Below are 15,471 nucleotides of genomic sequence, written 5' to 3'. Positions count from 1 at the left end.
GTTAAATTATTTTCTCACCTATTGCTTGCTTCCTCCAAGTAGAAGAAGCCCCATAGGGGCAGGGACTTTCTGGATCTAGTAAGTTTCCTTTTTTTGGGGGGGGTTGGACGTGTGGCATATGGAGGTTCCCAGGCCAGGGGTTGAATCAGAGCTGCAGCTGCAGGTCTACGCCACAGCCGCAGCAATGTGGGAGCTGAGCCATGCCTGCAACCTATACCACAGCTCACAGCAACACTGGATCCTTAACCTACTGAGCAAGGCCAGGGATTGAATCCACATCCTCATGGATACTAGTCAGGATTGCTACCCCTGGGCCACAAAGGAAAGTCCAGAGTCCAATAAACTTCTGAAGTTTGTATGCCTAATACAATGGCTAGTAAATATATTAGGCATCCAATAAATATTCACACAAAATAAGGTATTCAACTTCTGAACTGTCTCAGAACCATTGTAATGTTAAATATGCTTCAAGGCTGACTGCAGGAGTAAGGACGGGTTCTGGGAAATGAAAAGGTCTATGAATAATTGAAGAAAAAAAGACCCAAGTCTCCAAAGAGAAAACCAGCCTAACACCTCCCATGTTGAATATCATTCTTTTGCTTGCTGTTGTTCAGTACATCACCCTTCAGGCCCCTTGATTGGACAGCTAAGTCACTAAGATTGTAAACCATTCTTCCCTTACCTCTCCACCATTTTTAAAAGACCCTAGAAACTGAAGGAATGGAAAGGGAGCTGAAAGAGGGAACGGACAGAACAGATGCAAAGTTAAAAACAGCCATTTAGATTCACGGACAACTGAATTCCAGAGGGGGTATCTCTGGTAAATGATATTAGTGATTATTACTAGAAGAAAAAATATTTAAAGAGGGTTAAAGCAGGAGGTGAAAACAGAGAGGAGGAAAGGACAGGTTTCACGAAGAAGGAAAAAAGAAACACTTCTCTCTCTTTTTTTGGCGTTTTAGGGCTGTACCCACAGCATATGGAGGTTCCCAGGCTAGGGGTCGAATTGGAGCTACAGCCGCTGGCCTACACCACAGCCACAGCCATAGCAACACCAGATCTGAGCCAAGTCTGTGACCTACACCACAGCTCCTGGCAACACTGGATCCTTAACCACTGAGCAAGGCCAGGGATTGAACCCGCAACCTCATGGTTACTAGTTAGATTCCTTTCCACTGAGGCACAATAGGAATTCCCTACTTCTCTTTTTTTAACCAAGGGAAGACAACCCCCACATGTATGAAAAACAAAGAGAGCTGAATATAATTAGAATAGCAACAATTCATCTGTACAGTAAGAAAGCCACAGTCTGTGTAAGCGATTATGCCTCAGCACTAGTAAATGACAGCAATAGGATGAAACGAGGGTTCTTAGACACCAAAGCTCACATTCCTTTTGCTCTACCATGTTGTTTTCCATCTGACACAAAGCAATAACCATACATATTCACAATGGGAATGATAGAGGCGGCTGTGTCAGAGCAATTGTTCTTAAATTTCAGTCTACATGAGAATCATCTAAGAAACTTGTTTAAAATGCAGACTCCCAAGCCCTACTTCCAGATTCTGAATTATAAGGTATGACATGGACCCTCAGAATGTGCACATATGTACATACACGTGTGATTATTTATTTATTTATTTATCTCTTTAAGGCCATGCACATGGCATATGGAGGTTCCCAGGCTAGGGGTCTAATTGGAGCTGCAGCTGCTGGTCTACACCACAGCCACAGCAATGCCAGATCCGAGCTGCATCTTCGACCTATGCCACAGTTCCCAGCAATGCGGGATCCTTAACCCACTGAGTGAGGCCAGGGATCGAACCTGCATCCTCATGGATACTAGTCAGATTCGGTCCTGCTGAGACATGATGGGAACTCCCATGTGTGCTTTTAAATCTTTTACTCTGAGACCATTTTAGACTTATTGAAGAGTTGCAAAAAGTCCAAAAAAAAAAAAAAAAAAAAGGCTGAGAAAAGGCTGAGTTTCTCTTGTGTTAATATTTTACATAGCCACCAAACATTTATTAAAACTAAGAGATTAACTTTGGTACAATACTGTTAACTATAGAATTACTCTGATTTTACCAATTTTTCTACTAATGTCTTTTTTCTGTTCAAAAATCCACTTGAGGATCTCACCATGCACTGAGCTGCCCATACTTTCCTCCAATCCATGACAATTCCTCAGTCTTTCCTTGTCTATTCATGAGCTTGACACTTTGGAAGAATACTAGTCAGCTATTTTGTACAAAGTCTCTCAATTGGGGTGTTTTCTCATGATTAGACTGAGGTTATGCACCACCAGGAAAAATACTACAGAGGTGAAGTGTCCTTTCTGCATGTATGCCCCTCTCTGGGTGTATGTGATGGTGCAATGTATTACTGGTTATGTGACCCTTGATCACTTGGCTAAGGTCCTATCTGCCAATATTCTCCACAGTAAACTTATTATTTTCCCTCTGTAATTACTAAATACTGTCAAGAAGACACTTTGAAACCAGGAAAATATCCTGTTTCTGCTTAAACTTAGTTCTCTTAATTTTAGTACTCATTAGTAGATTTTACCTGTAGTAATTAGTACTGTAGTGTTCTAATGGTGATTTTCTATTTCCCTCATTTATTTCTATGTCTATTAATTGAATTTTTCTGTAAGAAAGAGTTGTCATTTCTCCCATACATTTACTTGTTGAATTACTCATTTATATCAGTATGGAATCAGGAAAATTATTTTGGGGGGGTTATAATTTAAACACTATCATTATTTTGTTGCTCAAGCTGTTTGCTCTTTTAGATTGGCTCCTGTGCCCTTTCAATATGCATGCCCTTCCTTTTTTTTCTCTTTTTTCTTTTTGCACAGAAACTAAGCTTTCTAGCTTTACAAGACACTCCATGCTTGTCGTGTACTTTCCCTGCCCTAAGCTCTACAGTCAACAAATTCTCCAAGGAGCCCTGGTTTCATTCTTTGGAGGATGGAATTTAGAAACCAAGATCTGGTTGTAAGGTATGTTCACTGCTACCGGGGTGTCACTGCTTCTAGCCTCTCTTAGTCAATTTCTAGGAAATACATGTACACTAACCACTGTATACTCCCATATCTCTCATCTCTCTCTCTCTACCTATCATCTGTTTTTAAAAAAATGAATCAGAGCTCCCGTTGTGGCACAGTGGAAACGAATCTGACTAGGAACCATGAGGTTTCAGGTTCAATCCCTGGCCTGGCTCAGTGGGTTAAGGATCTGGCATTGTCGTGAACTGTGGTGTAGGCCAGCAGCCACAGCTCCGATTAGACCCATAGCCTGGGAATCTCCATATGCCGTGGGTTTGGCCCTAAAAAGCAAAAAACGAACAAACAAAAAATCCATATTGATACCTGATTTCAGGAACTTTTGCGTGTGCTTTTGAGAAATAATTTGTTAAAGGGGAAAGACTATTTTGAGCTTAAATTATTAGGGTATTAGGCTGAGTTTTGAATTACTGGTCATTATTTTAATAAGTGAGGCTGGAGGTGGGAGAGTGGAGAGGCTTGGTGCCCACATAACAGTATGGGTGGGAGGGGATGCCCAACAGCATTTTGAGAGGATAGTGGCAGACAAGCCTGGCTGGAATGGGAATTCATGATTGGGAATAATGCTAAAAAATAACACATTAATTTGGTCAGAATGCAAAGGGCCTTGAACCCCAGGCTGAGGGGTTGCAACTTGATCTGACAAGAAGACAACAGGAACTCTGGGTAGGCTCTCAGCTGAAAATCAACAGGAGAGTAGCATTCAAAATCCAAAAATACAGGAGTGGCACAAAGGAAGGAAGGGACACAGGTGGCAGAGAAATAGATCAGTACAATCAACCTTTTCTCTATTATCACTGCCACATTTACTGTTTGTATTAATGTAAACATACCCAGAATCAGAACACCTGGTCAGAAAAAGGCCAGTATTTCCCATCACTCTGAAATTCTGGTGTGTCTGTATGCGAAAAGATCATTCACAAGAAACAAGATCATTGTGTCACAAGGAACTGTAGCTCATCACTTGAATTGGACTGGTTTTCAAAGAAAGTTTTCCTTTTCTTTGTATTGGAAATTGTGAAAAGCTCTTAATTTTTTTTTCCTTCTTACTGGTTTGCCATTTCAAAAAATGGTCTAAATTACACAATACACACACCCATGCTTGTGTGTTATGAAAGTATGGACAATTTGGGAATCCACAGACTAAGAAATTCCATTGCTGTTTTTCTCCCTATCCCTACCATGCCATGACTCCAAGTCCCCACAACCCTCACTTTTAAGAATTAATTAGTCATCATGGTTCAGTGATTATCACCCCAGACATTTTCTCTACACTTATCTATATATGCAATCTTTGCAAGGCCAGGAATTCAGATCTCAATTCAATTGTTAACTCCTCAGCAAACCTCATTGCCCACCACTCTCTAAATGCTTTATTTTTTTTTATTATTCTTATAGCTACCTGAAATTAACTTAAATTTAATTGTTTATGTCATTCTTCCCTGAGGAGGATGTAAGCTTCGTGAAAGCAGGACATTTGGATATCTTATTGACAATCATATTTCCAAGGCCAGTCGATAGTTGGGGCTCAATAAGTATTGATGCATGTATGTTTGTGTATATGAATGATTGTACACAAATACTCATGCTTTTGTAACTTTAAAAATACCAATGGATTCACATTATACATACTTTCTAATTGTTTCCTTTGGGATATTTTCATCTTGGATGTACAAAGGACAAAGAAAGCATTTCTGTTTAATGCTGTATGTTTTTAAATACCCTTTATAATGTTAAAATAGTTTAAGATAGGAGAGAGAATTATGAATAGTTGGAAAGTATCATTCTTATATAGTAATCTTTTTTCCTGTTTGTTTTTGGGAATTTGTATGAAAATAAATAACCGCTAGATCAAATAGTGACCCACCATTTAAACACTTTTGAGATTTTAAGGGTCACTAAATTGTTAGCTTAAAATGCAGTGGTACAGGAGAAAATTAAAGTATATCAATTTTTATTTTTGCTTCTACTGTGCCCTCTTGTGGAATGACATATAACTTACATATTCATTTTTATGAAGTTTTAACAAAGAGCAGATTGTACCCATGTCATGGCTATATTCACGCATGTTCCCATCAATGAAATAGACTCTTCTGATCAGTTTAACCTTTGATCTCCAGGCAAACAAGATTCAGATTGCCTCTGAGTTGGGCAAATCAATGATGGCTTTGTTCAGGATGGTTTTCTAAAATTCTGGCTCATCAAGCTTGTGTTTCGTCTGTGATTTCATCATCTCAGCTGTGGGGCCAACTGTTAAAATTGCATGCAGGACATTTTCCACAGGCCTTGCGTTACCAAAGGTGTCTCGTTTCTCTGGGGTGCTCTGAGATAATGGCCCTCTCAGATCTTCCATCTGCTTCCATCCCTTTTGGCTTGCTTCCTCCTCTTATCAGGTGTTGCAATCCCAGCCAGCAAGAATATACTATCTTCTCTTGTAGGCTGTAGACATCCTGTTAACCATGGCAACTCTCACCGAAAGCAGAGTCCAGTTTCTTAGTCAGATGGTGCCTCCCCAGAGGATGTGCTTGCTGCTAGGGTGTTGCTGGAAACAAGATCACTGTGTCACAAGGAACTGTAGCTCTTCACTTGAATTGGACTGGTTTTTAAAGAAAATTTTCCTTTTCTTTGTAGGGGAAAATCAAATCCAACTAACATTTACTGGGTTTAAGTCTGAGCGCTTCATAAGCACTGTTATCTTCAAATCCTCCCTACAATCCCTTGATGAACTTGGCAAAGACCTTGTTATAAATCCATCCATTCAGGCATCCATTCACCCATCCTCCTCCTCCCTCCTTCCCTTCCTTCCTTTTTTTCTACCTTCCTTCCTTCTCCTCCAACCATCACCAGTATTGAGTCACAATTCTTAGACTATGCTTCAGCACAAGCTTGATAATCCCAGAACTACTAAGATGGTAATCATGGTGGGGTCAAAAAAACAATTCCCTACAATGTGTCTGACATCATAATGGGAGCGTTCTCTGCTAGGGCATGTTATAATTGTTTAATGTTGGTTATAGCTTAGCCAACTAGACCAAAAAAATCTTGCTGCTGTTAACCAAGATACTATCCTCTTGGGAAAGAAGTTAATGGTTTCAGTAGTTCCATGCTACTCATCAGTCCTCACGAAAACAGCAATAATAATAAGGATGGCAGCTAACACTTTATTGTGTGCCAGGCATCATTCCTAATGGTGTTCAGTGCATTAACTAATTTAAATGTTCACAACACTATGAGTTGGTAATTTTATTCTCTTATTTTCATTTTACAAATAAGAAAATTGAGGCAAGATAGAATTATTTCTTTAGGTTATAAAGTAGTAAGTAGAGGAGTAGAAGCAAGATCTGAACATACTTGGACTGCCTTTAGAGCCTGTGGGCTCAACAACTATACTACATTGCCTCTATATATCTCAAATTAATTTCTGTCTCCATTAAATGCTTCCTCAATACTGGTGATTAAGTTTTCTAAAGGCCTCTCTGTGTTTATATATACTCCTCACCTTAACAGAGTAAAAGGACCTCTCAGAAGGCCTGAGAAGAGATGTTATGGAATTATTCATTCTTAAGTCAGATTGGTATCTATTGTTTGGTCCCCCAGCCTATCATCATCCAACTTCTGACAAGAGCAACTCCATCTCCAGGGGAAAAACTGAATCCACATAGTTCAGATACAGTTGGTCCCTGTCGCCCAGGTGAGAGAATGTAACTTAAGTCAAGCCAATCAGAATATCCTATTTTCCTAGCCATATAAATAATTGTTTAGGGAGAAGCATATGAACACTACTGAGCAAAACATAGTCTACTCCAAGATTTTAATGACAGAGTTATTAGGCATCATTCTTTTACTTTCTCTTGTAATGGCTTTTGTAAAATATTACTTACATATCATACAATTTACCCATTCACAGTAAACAATGTAGAACACTAAGAGTAATTACTGTGGCTTTATAGTCAAACCTGAAGTTGCGTAGTGTGGGTCCTCCAACTTTGTTCTTCTCTTTCAATACCGTGTTGGCTATTCTGAGTCTTTTGCATCTCCATATAAACTTTTAGAATCAGTCTTTTCCATATCCATAATATAAAATTACAGGGATTTTGATTGGGATAGCATTGAATCTATAGATCAAGTTGGGAAGAATGGATACCTTACCAATATCGAGTCTTCCTATCTATCCATGAATGTGGAATATTTCTTCATTTACTTAGTTCATCTTTGATTTCGTTCATCAGAATATTGTAGTTTTCCACATAGAGACTTTGCATATATTTTGTTAGATTTATACCTAAGTATTTAATTTGGGGGAGTTCTAATGTAATGATACTGTGTTTTTAATTTCAAATTCCCCGTATTTTATTGCTGGTATGTAGGAAAGTGATTGACTTTTTTGGGGGGTGTGGAGGGCTGCACCTGTGACATATGTAAGTTCCCAAGCTAAAGGCTGAATCAGAGCTGCAGCTGCTGGCCTATGTCACAGCCACAGCAACTCCAGATCCAAGCCGCATTTGTGCCCTACATCACAGCTTGTGGTGATGCCAGATCCTTAACCCACTGAGTGAAGCTAGAGATCGAACCTGCGTCTTCATGGATACTAGTTGGGCTTAACTTGCTGAGCCACAAAGGGAACTCTGGAAAGTGATTGACTTTTAAATATTAACCTTGTATGCTACAACCTTACTATAATCAAGAGATTTTTCTCTTAGACTGTTGTTGTTATCCACTATTGTTTTTCTATTCTTTATTTCATTAATTTTTACTCTAACCTTTATTATTTCCTTCTGCTTGTTTTGATTTAATTTGTTCTTTTTCAAGTGTCTCATGGTCGAAGGTTAAGTTATTAATTTGAAAACTTTAATTGTCATGTAGCAGCTTACAACTATAAATTTCAATCTAACTACTGCCTTAGCTACCTCCCATAAGTTTTGGTATGTTGTATCTTCATTTTCATTCATCTTTGAATTTCCCTGATAATTTTTTCTTGGTTCATTGGTTATTTAGGAATGTGGTGTTTAATTTTCATATATTTGTGCCCTTCCCAAATTTTGTTTTGTTACTGACTTCTAATTTCGTTCCATCGTGGTCAGAGAACATATTTTGCATGGCTTCAGTCTTTTTAAGTTTATTAAGGCTTCTTTTTATGGCCTAACGTACAGTCTATCTTGGAGAATATTCCATATCCACTCAGAAGAATATGTGTTCTGCTGGTGTTGAGTGGAATGTTCTACAGATGTCTATTCATCCAGCTGGTTTACAGTGTTGTTCAAGTATTCTATTTCTTTGTTGATGTTCTGCCTACTGCTTAATCCATCACTGAATGTGGGGCACTGAAGAGTCCTACTATTATTGGTGGATTGCATATTTCTCCCTTTAATTCTGTCCATTTTTTTTCATGTATTTTGGGAGCTATATATATATTTATAACTGTTATATTTTCTTGGTGGACTCACACTCTTATCATAAAATATGCCAGTTTTTCTCTAGTAATGTTTCCTTTTAAATTCTATTTTATCTGATATTAGTATAGCTACTCCAGCTTTTGATGGTTTTTTTTTTTTTTTTTTTTTTTTTTTGTCCTTTGTCTTTTCAGGGCCACACCCGTGGCATATGGAGGTTCCCAGACTAGGGGTCAAATTGGAGCTATGGCTGCCAGCCTACACCAGAGCCACAGCAATGCGAGATTTGAGCCATATCTGCCACCTACACCACAGCTCACCGCAACACTGGATCCTTAGCCTACTGAGCGAGGCCAGGGATCAAACCTGCATCCTCACGGATGCTAGTCAGATTTTTTCCGCTGAGCCACCATGGGAACTCCTACTCCAGCTTTTTTGTTTTTCTTTGATTGACATATTTTCCCATTCTTTTGCTTCCAACCTGTATGTATTTTGAACCTAAGGTGTATTTCCTGTGAATAGCACAGAGTTAGATTGTATTCTTTTTCATCTATCCCTAGTAATTTGTCTTTTGACTGGATTTCTATCCAATCTGATTTAATGTTAATACAGTTAAAGCTGAATTTATGTCTGCTAATTTACTTTGTTTTCAATGTCTTATGTTTTTCTATTCCTTTAGGCTTCTTTTAGTGCTTTCTTTTGCACTATTTTCTTTCTTGCTTGCTTGCTTGCTTGCTTGCTTTCTTTTGTTTTTTAGGGCATATCAAAGTTCCCAGGCTAGGGATCGAATCTGAGCTGCAACTTCTGGCCTATGCCACAGCCACAGCAACACAGGATCTGAGCCACGACTGCAACCTACACCACAGCTCGCAGCAATACTGGATCTTTAAACCACTGAGCAAGGCCAAGGATGGAGCCTGCATCCTCATAGATACTAGTCAGGCTCTTTTCTGCTGAGCCACAACAGGAACTCCTGCACTGAGTATTTTCTAATGTAGCATTTTTTTGTCTGTTGTCTTTTTAGGGCCGCACGCATAGCATATGGGGGTTCCCAGGCTAGGGGTCCAATGGGAGCTGTAGCTGCCAGCCTACACCAGAGCTGCAGTAACTTGGGATCTGAGCCACATCTGTGACCTATACCACAGCTCAAGGCAATGCCGGATCCTTAACCCACTGAGAGAGGCCAGGGATTGAACCCAAAACCTCATGGTTCCTAGTTGGATTCATTTCTGCTGCACCACGACAGGAACTCCACACTTCAGATTTACACTAACTTCATTTCAATGATATACACAAGTGTTAGTCATATATAACTCTATTTCTTCTCTTCCATTTTATGACATCATTCTTATACATATTACATCTATTATGTTACAAATGCAACAGTATAACTGCTACTTCATATAATTTTGTGTTTTAAAGAAGCTAAGAGAGGAAGAAGAGGAAGCATATATTTATGAAGTTTGTTACATTAATTTTCTTATATACCTACCATTTTTTAATTTTCTTCATTTATTCCTGTGGATTCAAATTACTGTCTGGTGTCATTTTCTTACTTCATACAATTTTTCTCTAGTCCCACCTCCTTTGTGCTATTATTGTTAAATATATTACATTTCTATGTTATAGGCCCACTGTATATACACAATGTTTCCTACAATTGTTTTTTAAATAAATCAAGAGAATAAGGAATAAGAAATATTCATTTACATTGTCTTTTGCATAAATGCCTTTATTGGTGCTCTTTTAAAAAAATATCATTTTAATTACTATATAGAGTCACTTGCTTTCAGCCTGAAGAATTTCTTTTGTTTTTATGATGGTTCTGCTATAAATGAACTGGCTAATATTTTGTTTATCTGGCAGTGACTTATTTCACCTTCATTTAAAAAATAATTTTTCTGGATAAAAGATTTTTGGCTGACAATCCTCTCTGTTCCCCACCTTTTTTGGCACTTCAAATAATGTCATCTCATGGCACGCGGCCTCCACAGTTTCTAATGAGTAAGCCAGCTGTTACTCTTATTGGAGTTCCTTTATATGTTAGAAGTAATTTTTCACTTGCTGCTTATAAGACTTTGTCTTTTAGAATTTTTACTATGATTTATCTTTGTGTGGATCTCTGAGCTTATCTTACTTGCAGTTAATTTTTGATGTATAGATTATTTTTCATCAAATTTGCAAGTTTTCAAACATTACTTTTTCAAAAATTTTTTCTATTCCTTTCTCTCCTCCCTCCTTCTGGTGCTCCCATTATATATGTCCTGGTGGGTCTAATGGTATTTTATATCTCTGAGTCTGTTTAATTTTATTTTTTATTTCATTTGTTCTTCAGATTGTATAATTAGTATTGATTATATTCAAAAATTTACTGATTCTTTTTATTATTCAATGAGTTTTATTACATTTATAGCTATACAGCAATCATTACAACCCAATTTTATAGCATTTCCATCCCAAACCCTCAGGGCATCCCCCCACCCCCCAACCTGTCTCATTTGAAAACCATAAGGTTTTCAAAGTCTGTGAGTCCATATCTGTTCTGCAAAGAAGTTCATTGTGTCCATTTTTTAGATTCCACATGTGATAGCATTTGATGTTGGTGTTTCATTGTTTGACTGACTTCACTTAGCATGATAATTTCTAGGTCCATCCATGTTGCTGCAAATGCCCTTTTATCGTTCCTTTTAATGGCTGAGTAATATTCCACTGTGTATATGTACCACATCTTTATCCACTCTTCTGTCAATGGACATTTAGGCTGTTTCCATGTCTTGGCTATTGTATATAGTGTTCCTATGAACACTGGAGTACATGTGTCTTTTCGAGTCATGGATTTCTCTGGATAGATGCCCAGGAGTGGGATTGCTGGATCAAATGGTAGTTCTATTTTGAGTTTTCTAAGGAATCTCCATACTGTTTTCCACAGTGCTTGCATCAATTTTCATTCCCACCAACAGTGTAATAGGGTTCCCTTTTCTCCACACCCTCTCTAGCACTTATTGTTTGTAGACTTTTTGATGATGGCCATTCTGGCTGGTGTAATGTGGTACCTCATTGTGGGTTTGATTTGCATTTCTCTAATAATGAGTGATGTTGAACATCTTTTCATGTGTTTTTTGGCCATCCATACGTCTTCTTTAGAGAATTGTCTGTTTATATTTGCCCATTTTTTGATGGGGTTGTTTGTTTTTTTTGGTATTGACTGGAGGGAGGTGTTTATAAATTTTGGAGATTAATCCCTTGTCAGTTGCTTCATTTGCAAATATTATCTCACATTCTGTGGGCTGTCTTTTCATTTTGTTTGGGTTTCCTTTGCTGTGCAGAAACTTTTAAGCTTACTTAAGTCCCATTTGTTTTCGCTTTTATTGTCATTACTATAGGAGGAGATGTTGCTGTCACTCATGTTCAAGAGTGTATGGCCTATGATTTCCTCTAAGAGTTTTATAGTATCTGGTCCTACATCTAGATCTTCATCCATTTTGAGTTTATTTTTGTGTATGGTGTTAGGAAGTGTTCTAATTTCATTCTTTTCCATGTGGCTGTCCAGTTTTCCCAGCACCACTTATTGAAGGGGCTGCCTTTTCTCCATTGTATATTCTTGCCTCCTTTGTCATAGATTAGTTGACTATAGGTGCGTGGGTTTACTTCTGGGCTTTCTATCCTATATATTCTTTCCACTGGGCTATATTTCTGCCTTTGTGCCAGTACCATATGGTTTTGATTACTGTAGCTTTGTAGTATTGTCTGAAGTCAGGGAGCCTGATTCTTCCAGCTCCACTTTTCTTTATCAGGATGGCATTGGCTATTCTGGATCTTTTGTGCTTCCAAAAAAAAACCTTTAATATATTTTGTTCTAGTTCTGTGAAAAATTTCCTTGGTAATTTAATAGGGATTGCATTGAATCTGTAGATTGCCTTGGGCAGCATAGTCATTTTGACAATATTGACTCTTCCAATCCAAGAGCATGGTATGTCTTTCCATCTCTTTGTGTCATCTTTGATTCTTTCATAAGTGTCTTATAGTTTTCAGAGTACAGGTATTTTGTCTCTTTAGGTAGGTATATTCCTAAGTATTTTATTCTTTTTGATGTAATGGTAAATGGGATTGTTTCCCTAATTTCTATTTCTGATCTTTTGTTGTCAGTATATGGAAATGCAGTTGATTTCTGTGTATTAATTTTGTATCCTGCAACTTTGCCAAATTCATTGATGAGCTCTAACAGTTTTCTGGTAGCATCTTTAGGATTCTATCATGTCATCTGCAAATAGTAATAGTTTTTCTTCTTCTTTTCCAATTTAGATTCCTTTTATCTCTTTTTCTTCTCTGATTGCTGTGGCTAGGATTTCCAAAACTATGTTGAATAGTAATGGCGAGAGAGGACATCCTTGTCTTGTTCCTGATCTCAGCAGGAATTCTTTCACCTTTTCAACATTGAGAATGATATTAGCTCTGGGTATGCCACATATGGCCTTTATTATGTTCAGATAGGTTCCCTCTTGGCCCACTTTCTGAAGGGTTTTTATCAGAAATGGGTGTTGGATTTTGTCAAAGGCTTTTTCTGCGTCTACTGAGAGGATCATATGGTTTTTATTCTTCAGTTTGTTAATGTGGTGTATCACACTGATTGACTTATGGATACTGAAGAACCCTTGCATCCCTGGGATAAATCCCACTTGATCATGATGTACAATCCTTTGAATGTATTGTTGGATTCAGCTTGCTAGTCTTTTGTTGAGGATTTTTGCAGCTATGTTAATCCAGTGAGGTTGGCCTGTAATTTTCTTTTTTTGTGGTATCTTTGTCTGGTTTTGGTATCAGGGTGATGGTGGGCTCATAGAATGAGTTTGGGAGTGTACCTTCCTCTGCAGTCTTTTGGAATAGTTTCAGGACAGGTGTTAGCTCTTCTCTAAATGTTTGATAGAATTTGTCTGTGAAGCCATCTGTTACTGACTTTTGTTTGTTGGAAGTTTTTTTAATCAGAGTTTCAACTTTAGTTTTGTGATTAGTCCATTCATCTTTTCTATTTCATCCTGGTTTAGTCTTGGAAGATTGTACCTTTCTAAGAATTTGTCCATTTCTTCTAGGTTTTCTGTTTTATTAGCATATAGTTGCATATAGTAGTCTCTTAGGATCCTTTGCATTTCTGTGGTGTCCTTTGTAACTTCTTTTTCATTTCTAATTTTATTGACTTGAGTCCTCTCTCTTTTTTTCCTGATAAGTCTGGCTAAGGGTTTATCAATTTTGTTGATCTTTTCAAGAACCGGCTTTTAGTTTCATTGATCTTTTCCATGGTTTTCTTCATTTCTATTTCATTGATTTCTGCTCTGATCTTTATGTTTTCTTTCCTTCTGCTAACTTTAGGTCTTGTCTGTTCCTCTCTCTCTAGCTGCTTTATATATAAAGTTAGATTGTTTATTTGAGCTTTTTCTCGTTTCCTGAGGTAGGCTTATATTGCTATAAACTTCCCTCTTAGTACTGCTTTTGCTGCATTTCATAGGTTTTGGAGTGTCGTATCTTTGTTGTCATTTGCTTTGAGGTATTTTTTAATTTTCTCTTTGATTTCTTCAGTGATCTATCAGTTGTCTAGTAGCATGTTGTTTAGTCTCCATGTGTTTGTGTTTTTTTCCAGTTTTTTTCTTGTTGATTTCCAGTCGTATAGCGTTGTGGTCAGAAAAGACGCTTGGTATGAATCCAATTTTCTTAAAGTTACTGAAGCTTGATTTGTAGCCAAGGATGTGATCGATCTTAGAGAATGTTCTGTTTGCACTTGAGAAGAATGTGTATTCTGTTGCTTTGGGATGGAAAGTCCTATAAATATCTATTAAGTTCATCTGGTCTAATGCTTCATTCAGGGCCTGCGTTTCCTTATTGATTTTCTGTCTGGACGATCTGTCCATTGCTGTAAGTGGGGTGTTAAAGTCCCCACTATGATTGTGTTATTGTTGATGTGTCCTTTTAAGGTTGTTAGCAGTTGCCTTATATATTGAGGTGAACCTATGTTGGGTGTGTATATATTTAAAATTGTTATATTTTCTCCTTGGATTGATCCACTGATCATTATGTAATGTCCTTCTTTGTCTCTTAAAATATTCTTCATTTTAAAGTCTATTTTTTCTGATATGAGTATTGCTACTCCAACTTTCTTTTCATTCCCGTTTTCATGGAATATTTTCTTCCATCCTCTCAATTTCAATTAGTATGTGTCCCTAGAAGTGAAGTGGGTCTCTTGAGGACAGCATATATATGGATCTTGTTTTTATATCCATTTATCCAGTCTATGTCTTTTAGTTGGGGCATTTAGTCCATTAACACTTAAGGTAATTATTGATATGTATGTTCTTATTGCCATTTTATTAACTGTTTTGGATTTGTTTTTGTTGCTCTTTTTTCTTCCCTTCTTTTCTTGTTTTCTCCTCGTGTGGTTTCGTGACTCTATTTAGTGCTGTATTTGAGTTGATTTCTCTTATTTGTTTTTTTATCAAGTGTAGATTTTTGATTTGCAGTTACCCTGAAGTTTTGATATAGGAGTCTATATATATACAAGATTGTTTCAAGTTGTTGGACTCTTAATTGCAAGTACATCTCCAGTGTCCTGCATTTGTACCCTCCTCTTCTCATGATTTCTGATTTTGGTAGCATAATTGTGTGTAGATGATTTCCTTCCTTTACTGTATATATGCCTTTACTGATGAGCCTTGTCATTTGTGGTATTTTTGTTTCTTTTCTTTTCCACCTAGAGAAGTCCCTTTAGTACTTGCTGTAAAGCTGGTTTTGTGGTGCTGAATTTTCTTAGCTTTTGTTTATCTGTAAAGCTTTTGATTTCTCCTTCAAATCTGAATGAGAGCCTTGCTGGGTAAAGTAATTTTGGTTGGAGGTTTTTTTCTTTCATCACTTTAAATATATCATGCCACTCCCTTCTGGTCTGTAGAGCTTCTGCTGAAAAATCTGCCGATAACTTATCGGGGTTCCCTTGGATGTTATTTGTTTCTTTTCCCTAGCTCCTCTCAGTAT

The 15,471-nt window shown here is 37.5% G+C and overlaps 1 protein-coding gene across 1 annotated transcript in view; it reads right to left on the bottom strand.

Moving 5' to 3' along the window:
- GXYLT2 (glucoside xylosyltransferase 2) overlaps positions 1-15,471 on the bottom strand; it is a 97,255-nt gene that overhangs the window by 39,212 nt on the left and 42,572 nt on the right. The gene's annotated exons all lie outside the window — the stretch shown is intronic.

Source organism: Sus scrofa, chromosome 13 (genome assembly GCF_000003025.6).
Source record: "Sus scrofa isolate TJ Tabasco breed Duroc chromosome 13, Sscrofa11.1, whole genome shotgun sequence".
In the NCBI taxonomy this organism is placed as follows: Eukaryota; Metazoa; Chordata; class Mammalia; order Artiodactyla; family Suidae; genus Sus; species Sus scrofa.
This window is presented reverse-complemented; position numbering and strand designations above follow the sequence as displayed.